We start from the raw sequence: 11353 nt of genomic DNA on the forward strand, positions 1-11353 counted from the left end.
TATTGAGATACCGACGATCGAATCTCGGGCAAGTAACATATTGATGACAAAGGGAACAACGTATGTTGTTATGCGGTTTGACCGATAAAGATCTTCGTAGAATATGTAGGAGCCAATATGAGCATCCAGGTTCCGCTATTGGTTATTGACCGGAGACATGTCTCGGTCATGTCTACATAGTTCTCAAACCCGTAGGGTCCGCACGCTTAAAGTTCAGTGACGATTTGTATTATGAGTTTATGTGTTTTGATGTACCGAAGGTAGTTCGGAATCCCGGATGAAATCGGGGACATGACGAGGACTCTCGAAATGGTCGAGACGTAAAGATCGATATATTGGACGACTATATTCGGACATCGGAAAGGTTCCGAGTGTTTCGGGTATTTTTTGGATTACCGGAGAGTTACGGGAATTCGCCGGGGAGTATATGGGCCTTATTGGGCTTTAGGGGAAAGAGAGAGGAGAGGTTGTGCGCCCCCCCCAAGGCCTAGTCCGAATTGGACTAGGGGGAGGGGCTGCGCCCCCTCCTTCCTTCTCTTCTCTCTTCCCTTTCCTTGACTCCTACTCCTACTACTTGGAAGGGGGGAATCCTACTCCCGGTGGGAGTAGGACTCCTCCAGGGCGCGTCATAGGGGCCGGCCCTCTCCCCCCTCCTCCAATCCTTTATATACGTGGCCAGGGGGCACCCCATAGACACAACAATTGATCTCTTGATCTCTTAGCCGTGTGCGGTGCCCCCTCCACCATAATCCACCTCGATCATATCGTAGCGCTGCTTAGGCGAAGCCCTGCGTCGGTAGCATCATCATCACCGTCATCACGCCTTCGTGCTGACGGAACTCTTCCTCAAAGCTCGGTTGGATCGGAGTTCGAGGGACGTCATCGAGTTGAACGTGTGCTGAACTCGGAGGTGTCGTACGTTCGGTACTTGGATCGGTCGGATCGTGAAGACGTACGACTACATCAACCGCGTTGTACTAACGCTTCCGCTTTCGGTCTACGAGGGTACGTGGACACACTCTCCCCTCTCGTTGCTATGCATCAACATGATCCTGTGTGTGCGTAGGAAATTTTTTGAAATTACTATGTTCCCCAACAGTGGCATCCGAGCCAGGTTTTATGCATAGATGTTATATGCATGAGTAGCACACAAGTGAGTTGTGGGCGATACAAGTCATACTGCTTACCAGCATGTCATACTTTGGTTCGGCGGTATTGTTGGATGAAGCGGCCCGGACCGACATTACGCATACGCTTACGCGAGACTGGTTCTACCGACGTGCTTTGCACACAGGTGGCTGGCGGGTGTCAGTTTCTCCAACTTTAGTTGAACCGAGTGTGGCTACGCCCGGTCCTTGAGAAGGTTAAAACAACACTAACTTGACGAACTATCGTTGTGGTTTTGATGCGTAGGTAAGAACGGTTCTTGCTCAGCCCGTAGCAGCCACGTAAAACTTGCAACAACAAAGTAGAGGACGTCTAACTTGTTTTTGCAGGGCATGTTGTGATGTGATATGGTCAAGACATGATGCTATATTTTATTGTATGACATGATCATGTTTTGTAACCGAGTTATCGGCAACTGGCAGGCGCCATATGGTTGTCGCTTTATTGTATGCAATGCAATCGCCCTGTAATGCTTTACTTTATCACTAAGCGGTAGCGATAGTCGAAGAAGCAATAGTTGTTGAGACGACAACGATGCTACGATGGAGATCAAGGTGTCGCGCCGGTGACGATGGTGATCATGATGGTGCTTCAAGATGGAGATCACAAGCACAAAATGATGATGGCCATATCATATCACTTATATTGATTGCATGTGATGTTTATCTTTTATGCATCTTATTTTGCTTAGTTCGACGGTAGCATTATAAGATGATCTCTCACTAAATTTCAAGGTATAAGTGTTCTCCCTGAGTATGCACCGTTGCGAAAGTCTTCGTGCCGAGACACCACATGATGATCGGGTGTGATAAGCTCTACGTTCAAATACAACGGGTGCAAAACAGTTGCACACACGGAATACTCAGGTTAAACTTGACGAGCCTAGCATATGCAGATATGGCCTCGGAACACTGAGACCGAAAGGTCGAGCGTGAATCATATAGTAGATATGATCAACATAGTGATGTTCACCATTGAAAACTACTCCATCTCACGTGATGATCGGACATGGTTTAGTTGATATGGATCACGTGATCACTTAGATGATTAGAGGGATGTCTATCTAAGTGGGAGTTCTTAACTAATATGATTAATTGAACTTTAATTTATCATGAACTTAGTCTTGGTAGTATTAGCATGTCTATGTTGTAGATCAATAGCTCGCGTTTAGCTCCCCTGTTTTATTTTTGATATGTTCCTAGAGAAAAATTATGTTGAAAAATGTTAGTAGCAATGATGCGGACTAGCTCCGTAATCTGAGGTTTATCCTCATTGCTGCACAGAAGAATTATGTCCTTGATGCACCGCTAGGTGACAGACCGATTGCAGGAGAAAAAGCAGATGTTATGAATGTTTGGCAAAGCTCGGTATGATGACTACTTGATAGTTTAGTGCACTATGCTTTACGGCTTAGAAACCGGGACTTCAAAGACGTTTTGAACGTCATGGACCATATGAGATGTTCCGGGAGTTGAAGTTAATATTTCAAGCAAATACCCGAGTTGAGAGATATGAAGTCTCCAACAAGTTCTATAGCTAAAAGATGGAGGAGGATAGCTCAAGCAGTGAGCATGTGCTCAGATTGTCTGGGTACTACAATCGCTTTAATCAAGTGGGAGTTAATCTTCCAGATAAAATAGTGATTGACAGAATTCTCTAGTCACCATCAACAAGTTAGTAGAACTTCGTGATGAACTATAGTATGCAAGGGATGACGAAAATGATTCCCGAGCTTTTCATGATGATGAAATCAATGAAGGTTGAAATCAAGAAAGAGCATCAAGTGTTGATGGTTAACAAGACCACTAGTTTCAAGAAAAGGGCAAAGGGATAGAAGGGGAACTTCAAGAAGAACGGCAAGCAAGTTGCTGCTCAAGTGAAGAAGCCCAAGTCTGGACCTAAGCCTGAGACTGAGTGCTTCTACTGCAAAGGGACTGGTCACTGGAAGCGGAACTGCCCCAAGTATTTGGCGGATAAGAAGGATGGCAAAGGTGAAAAAAGGTATATTGGATATACATGTTATTGATGTGTACTTTACTAGTGTTTATAGCAACCCCTCAGCATTTGATACTGGTTCAGTTGCTAAGAGTAGTAACTCGAAACGGGAGTTGCAGGACGAACAGAAACTAGTTAAGGGCGAGGTGACGATGTGTGTTGGAAGTAGTTCCAAGATTGATATGATCATCATCGCACACTCCCTATACTTTCGGGATTAGTGTTGAACCTAAATAAGTGTTATTTGGTGTTTGCGTTAAGCATGAATATGATTTGATCATGTTTATTGCAATACGATTATTCATTTAAGTCAAAGAATAATTGTTATTCTGTTTACGTGAGTAAAACCTTCTGTGGTCATACACCCAAGGCGAATGGTTTATTGAATCTCGATCGTAGTGATACACATATTCATAATATTGAAGCCAAAAGATGCAAAGTTAATAATGATAGTGCAACTTGTATGTGGCACTGCCGTTTAGGTCATATTGGTGTAAAGCGCATGAAGAAACTCCATGCTGATGGGCTTTTGGAATCACTTGATTATGAATCACTTGATGCTTGCGAACCATGCCTCATGGGCAAAATGACTAAGACTCCGTTCTCCGGAACAATGGAGCGTGCCAGTGACTTGCTGGAAATAGTACATACCGATGTATGCGGTCCAATGAGTGTTGAGGCTCACAGTGGCTATCATTGTTTTCTGACCTTCACAGATGATTTGAGCAGATATGGGTATATCTACTTGATGAAGTCTGAAACATTTGAAAAGTTCAAAGAATTTCAGAGTGAAGTGGAAAATCATTGTGACAGGAAAACAAAGTTTCTACGATCTGATCGCGGAGACAAATATTTGAGTTAAGAGTTTGGTCTTCAATTAAAACAATGTGGAATAGTTTCACAAATTCGTGCCACCTGGAACACCACAGCATAATGGTGTGTTCGAATGTCATAACCGTACTTTATTGGATATAGTGCAATCTATGATGTTTCTTACCGATTTACCACTATAGTTTTGGGGTTATGCATTAGAGACAGCTACATTCACGTTAAAAAGGGCACCATCTAAATCCGTTGAGACGACACCGTATGAACTGTGGTTTGGCAAGAAACCAAAGTTGTCGTTTCTTAAAGTTTGGGGTTACGATGCTTATAAGAAAAAGTTTCATCCTGATAAGCTCAAACCCAAATCGGAGAAATGTGTCTTCATAGGATACCCAAAGGAGACAGTTAGGTACACCTTCTATCACAGATCCGAAGGCAAGACATTCGTTGCTAAGAATGGATCCTTTCTAGAGAAGGAGTTTCTCTCGAAAGAAGTGAGTGGGAGGAAAGTAGAACTTGATGAGGTAACTGTACCTGCTCCCTTATTGGAAAGTAGTTCATCACAGAAATCTGTTCCTGTGACTACTACACCAATTAGTGAGGAAGCTAATGATGATGATCATGTAACTTCAGATCAAGTTACTACCGAACCTCGTAGGTAAACCAGAGTGAGATCCGCACCAGAGTGGTATGGTAATCCTGTTCTGGAGGTCATGTTACTTGACCTTGACGAACCTACGAACTATGAGGAAGCGATGATGTGCCCAGATTCCGCAAAATGGCTTGAGGCCATGAAATCTGAGATGGGATCCATGTATGAGAATAAAGTGTGGACTTTGGTTGACTTGCCCGATGATCGGAAAGCCATAGAAAATAAATGGATCTTCAAGAGGAAGACGGACGCTGATAGTAGTGTTACTATCTACAAAGCTAGACTTGTCGAAAAGGGATTTTGACAAAGTTCAAGGTGTTGACTATGATGAGATTTTCTCACTCGTAGTGATGCTTAAAGTCTGTCCGAATCATGTTAGCAATTGCCGCATTTTATGAAATCTGGCAAATAGATAAACAAAATTGCATTCCTTAATGGATTTATTTAAAAAGAGTTGTATATGATGCAACCAGAAGGTTTTGTCAATCCTAAAGGTGCTAATAAAATATGAAAGCTCCAGCGATCCATCTATGGACTGGTGCAAGCATCTCGGAGTTGGAACACTTTGATGAGTTGATCAAAGCATATAGTTTTATACAGACTTGCAGTGAAGCCTGTATTTACAAGAAAGTGAGTGGGAGCACTACAACATTTATGATAAATATATGTGAACGACATATTGTTGAATTGGAAATAATGTAGAATTTTCTGGAAAGCATAAAGGAGTGTTTGAAAGGAGTTTTTCAAAGAAAGACCTCGGTGAAACTACTTACATATTGAGCATCAGGATCAATAGAGATAGATCAAGACGCTTGATATATTTTTCAATGAGTACATACCTTGACAAGATTTTTGAAGTAGTTCAAAATGGAAATGTCAAAGGAGTTCTTGCCTATGTTGCAAGGTGTGAAGTTGAGTAAAGACTCAAAATCCGACCACGGCAGAAAATAGAAAGAGAATGAAAAGTCATTCCCTATGCCTCAGGCATAGGTTCTATAAAGTATGCTATACTGTGCACCAGACCTATTGTGTACCTCACCAAGAGTTTGGCAAGAGGGTACAATAGTGATCTAGGAGTAGATCACTAGACAGCGGTCAAAAATTATCCTTAGTGGAATAAGGAAATATTTCTCGGTTATGGAGGTGATAAAGAGTTTGTCGTAAAGAGTTACGTCGATGCAAGCTTTGACACCGATCTGGATGACTCTAAGTCTCGATCTAGATACATATTGAAAGTGGGAGCTATTAGCTAGAGTAGCTCCGTGCAGAGCATAGTAGACATAGAAATTTGCAAAAATACTTACGGATCTGAATGTGACAGACCCGTTGACTAAAATTATCTCACAAGCAAAACATGATCACACCTTAGTACTCTTTGGGTGTTAATCACATAGCGATGTGAACTAGATTACTGACTCTAGTAAACCCTTTGGGTGTTGATCACATATCGATGTGAACTATGGGTGTTAACGACATAAAGATGTGAACTATTGATGTTAAATCACATGGCGATGTGAACTAGATTATTGACTCTAGTGCAAGTGGGAGACTGAAGGAAATATGCCCTGGAGGCAATAATAAAGTTGTTATTTATATTTCCTTATATCATGATAAATGTTTATTATTCATGCTATAATTGTATTAACCGGAAACATAATACATGTGTGAATACATAGACAAACATAGTGTCACTAGTATGCCTCTACTTGACTAGCTCATTGATCAAAGATGGTTATGTTTCCTAGCCATAGACATGAGTTGTCATTTGATTAATGGGATCACATCATTAGGAGAATGATGTGATTGACTTGACCCATTCCGTTAGCTTAGCACTTGATCGTATAGTATTCTGCTATTGCTTTCTTCATGACTTATACATGTTCCTATGACTATGAGATTATGCAACTCCCGTTTATCGGAGGAACACTTTGTGTGCTACCAAACATCACAACGTAACTGGGTGATTATAAAGGTACTCTACAGGTGTCTCCGAAGGTACTTGTTGGGTTGGCGTATTTCGAGATTAGGATTTGTCACTCCGATTGTGGGAGAGGTATCTCTGGGCCCTCTCGGTAATCCACATCACTATAAGCCTTGCAAGCAATGTGACTAATGAGTTAGTTGTGGGATGATGCATTACGGAACGAGTAAAGAGACTTGCCGGTAACGAGATTGAACTAGGTATTGAGATACCGGCGATCGAATCTCGGGCAAGTAACATACCGATGACAAAGGGAACAACGCATGTTGTTATGCGGTTTGACCGATAAAGATCTTCGAAGAATATGTAGGAGCCAATATGAGCATCCAGGTTCCGCTATTGGTTATTGACCGAAGACATGTCTCGGTCATGTCTACATAGTTCTCGAACCCGTAGGGTCCGCACGCTTAAAGTTTGGTGACAATTTGTATTATGAGTTTATGTGTTTTGATGTTCAGAAGGTAGTTCGGAGTCCCAGATGAGATCGGGGACATGACGAGGACTCTCGAAATGGTCGAGACATAATGATCGATATATTGGACGACTATATTCGGACATCGGAAAGGTTCCGAGTGATTCGGGTATTTTTCGGAGTACCGGAGAGTTAGGGGAATTCGCCGGGGAGTATATGGGCCTTATTGGGCTTTAGGGGAAAGAGAGAGGAGAGGTTGCGCCGCCCCCCAAGGCCTAGTCCAAATTGGACTAGGGGGAGGGGCGGCGCCTCCTCCTTCCTTCTCTTCTCTCTTCCCTTTCCTTGACTCCTACTCCTACTACTTGGAAGGGGGGAATCCTACTCCCGGTGGGAGTAGGACTCCTCCAGGGCGCGCCATAGGGGCCAGCCCTCTCCCTCCCCTCCACTCCTTTATATACGTGGCCAGGGGGCACCCCATAGACACAACAATTGATCTCTTGATCTCTTAGCCATGTGTGGTGCCCCCCTCCACCATAATCCACCTCGATCATATCGTAGCAGTGCTTAGGCGAAGCCCTGCGTCGGTAGCATCATCATCAGCGTCATCACGCCGTCGTGCTGACGGAACTCTCCCTCAAAGCTCGGATGGATCAGAGTTCGAGGGACGTCATCGAGCTGAACGTGTGTTGAACTCGGAGGTGCCGTACGTTCGGTACTTGGATCGGTCGGATCGTGAAGACGTACGACTACATCAACCGCGTTGTGCTAACGCTTCCGCTTTCGGTCTACGAGGGTACGTGGACACACTCTCCCCTCTCATTGCTATGCATCACCATGATCCTGTGTGTGCGTAGGAATTTTTTTGAAATTACTACGTTCCCCAACAAGATGATGTAGGGTGAAACCCTATATGGCCGATCTTTCACGAAAGGAGCGGATCCCAACGAGGAACACGAGGGAAAACACGAGGGATAACATAAGAGAAACACTCAAACCGACGAGATTAGGTCACACATATGCTAGATCCTCAAAACACGAGAGGAGATATAAGATCCACGATCAACAAAGGACGATACAAAGCTAACCGGTTCTTCTCCGAGAGGAGGTCTTGAGGTCTTCCCGTTAGGGGTCTTTAATCCAAGATGGATCTTCTCAGAAGAGGTGTCGGTCCCTCGCAAAGGATTAGATCTGGATGGATGAGCAAAGCTCTATCTCACATATGAGCTAACACAACGCTAACCCTAACTAGGAGGAGGTGGAGGAGTATATATAGTCTAGGGCCACGAAGGGGTAAGTGGGGGATACATGGGCCTCAACCCGATACTCTGCACACAGACAGGCGCCGCTCGTCCGATGGCTCGCGAGGGTCCGGTCGTCCGATACTTGTCGGACGTCCGGCGTTTTGGCTCTGGATAGGTGGCACCGGATTTCCGGTCGATGTCGGTCGTCCGGTAGCTGAAGATCGTCGGACGTCCGACGTCGGACGACCGCCAGACGTCGGACGTCCGGTCACTGTAGAGTTGGGGGCTGGGCCTTCTGGCTGGTGCGGCTTCCAGGCGTCGGACGTCCGGTGACTGTCGGATGTCCGGGAGCTGATGCTTCCTGGCAGCTCTTCCTCTTGATCCGTGCGCTTGGTGTCCTCATCATCTTGTCCATGGTCTTCCTCTTTGTTCCTGGTCATGCATAGCACATATATTTTTGGTAGTAGCCATGTCTCACATGTGGAAAGTGATGGTTCGGAGAGGAGCGAGTTCACCTTGCGTCCAATGGTGTATAGTCGAGGTCTCATCTTATGTATCCTTGGGTCATGGGGAGTGGTCGAAGTGGACATGGGGATGATCGTAGGATGCTCCGCATCAAATAGGCTCACCACTGTTTGGCCAAAAGAACGCCCCCACGCGTTGCTCAAGCTTGCGCTCTAAGCCGTTTGCGGCAGTGGGGTGACAAGACGTGCGAGAGGCGGACGAAAGGACACGTACACATACGGTTAATACAAAAAAAATGTTTGCGATTAAATTACCTACTATTCCCGTCCTGGTTTATAAGTCGTCTATGTGTTTTTGTGCCAAATTTTGACTATAGATTTAACTAAAAAATACGAATGCATGTCGCCAGAGATTATATCGTTGGATTCGTATTTGAACATAGTTCCCAATTATATAATTTTTGTAACATGCATTAATATTTTGTTGGTTAAATTTAAGGTCAAAATATGGCACAGAATATAAAGGGGACTAATAGACCGAGATGGTGGTAGTAGCACACGGCTGCTCTCTACGCAGCAACGCAACTGTCGGCCGGCTTGTAGACGACCATTTCCTGCGTGTTCGCGCTCTTTGCGTGTGGTTGCTTGCGGTTGAGGCGGCCACAGCGCGCTCTGCTCGTGTCCCGCTGTGCGCTCTGCTCTTGCGTCCCTCCGGGCGCTCGGCCCTTGTCCCTCCATGCGTGCTGCCAGTGTTTGGGGTCGGTGCACGATCGCGCACGTTCGTGTGCATGCGGTTGCGACGGGCGCGGCGCCATGATGCAGTTACCCACTGCAAAAACTGCCATGTGGACGCGCCGAGAATCCAGGCCGCCTGGCCCCAATTTATTCCTGCATTTACCTTCATCTCTCGCGCCACACGACACAATAAGCACACCCACGACGACACATACAGAGAGGACATCTGGCGATTCCAATAGCGCTCCCCGCGGCCGGCGACGACAATGGCGGGCAATTCACCACGCATCACGCAGTGGACACCCACGTGAGGGGGAAGGCCCTCTCGGTGGTGTACATGAACGAGCCGGTCTCGGTGGAGAGCTCCATCCAAACTATGGAGCAGTTGCTTGCCGAGGACAAGTACCAAGTGGTCGGCTTCGACCTCGAGTACACCATCGGTCATGCCAGGCACGATCAGAAGGTTGCCATCGCCCAGTTGTGTGTGTGACATGACGTCCTCGTCTACCACTAAAACCTGGCCACAAGGCCTTGCGAGCATTTCTCCAGGTTTATCAACAACTTCGACTACAGTTTCGCTACGGTGGACACCACCGACGATCTAAAAACGCTCAAGGTTTCAGGCTTGAAATGCCAGAATCTTGTCAACATCCAGGACCACTACAAGGTCTGGGGCAGCGACAACAACAAACAGAACTCCCTGGTTGACCTCGCCTCGGCCATCATCGACCCCTACTACATGAAGATGAATGATGAGAGCAAGAAGGACAAGAATGCCTGGCACAGTGTCTGGCATGATAGACTGGATGAACAACACGTCAAGTACGCGGCCAAGGACGCGTACACAAGCTACGAGATGTACATGCAGATCGTTGACATGAGGGAGTGTGTTCTTCCTGCTCCAGACGAGGGATCGAGCCACAGAGCAGTGGCGGGGGCGTCACAAGAAGTAGATGACTAGGCGATCGTTTCTCCTAGTTTAGAATGCATATAATTTTTTATTGAGGTGTGTGCGAATGATCTGTATAGTCACTTATGTAATTGGATGTTTATTTCAGTTATATCTCTACTACCTAATAGAAAAAGAGTGTTCTGTTTCACCTCTTACGTCACCCTTTGTTCAGCCCACTTCGTCCGCCTCCCTCCTCCCGCATGTCCTGCTAACCGCAAGAAAAAAATCTAATCATTAGAAACCCTAGGCACACAGCCCCACCCAGCCCCTTTTCTCTCATGCGCAGGCGCATCTCGCTGCATTCGCCGTCTTCGCCCCCTCCCTGTACCCCACTAGTGCGCCGCTGGCTGCCCCGCTCGTCCACGTCAGCCTCGATCTCCCCGATCCTGCAGCGGCGGTCATCCTGGTCTGGCACCGTGGCCGTCTTCCACATGGGTTGCCAGCGCTGGTGTGTCCCTCCCGTCACTCTACCACCTTGCAGCCGAGGGGATCAGGTGCCTCCTTCAGGGCCGGCCCTGGGGAGGGGTAGGGGGCGGCCGCCCTGGGCCCCCCAAAACCAGGGGCCCCCACCGAGAGGTATGCAGCAACTAGGTAGCATGTGGGCCAATGTCAAAAAAATAGAAGGGCTGGGCGGTGGGCTTTCACGCAGGCAAAGCAAGCGCAAGCAACAACCCAGCGATCGATTCGTTTCATGAGCGAGCGAGTCCGTCACGTGAAAAAAAAGAGCGATCACACGAAGCCCTTCCTATTCCATCACGGCGACATCATGCAGACCCAGGCCAGGCACAACTGTTCCAACTAACGCCCGACATCCATACTGGTACTGCCGCCCTCCCTCCTGACTCCTGCTAATTTCCTTCATAATTCTCCGTTGATTTCAATTCCCTGGCACCCAACGCTAATCCAGTTCGCCGCTGATTTCAATTGAT

This window comes from Triticum aestivum, chromosome 6D (genome assembly GCF_018294505.1).
Source record: "Triticum aestivum cultivar Chinese Spring chromosome 6D, IWGSC CS RefSeq v2.1, whole genome shotgun sequence".
NCBI lineage: Eukaryota > Viridiplantae > Streptophyta > Magnoliopsida > Poales > Poaceae > Triticum > Triticum aestivum.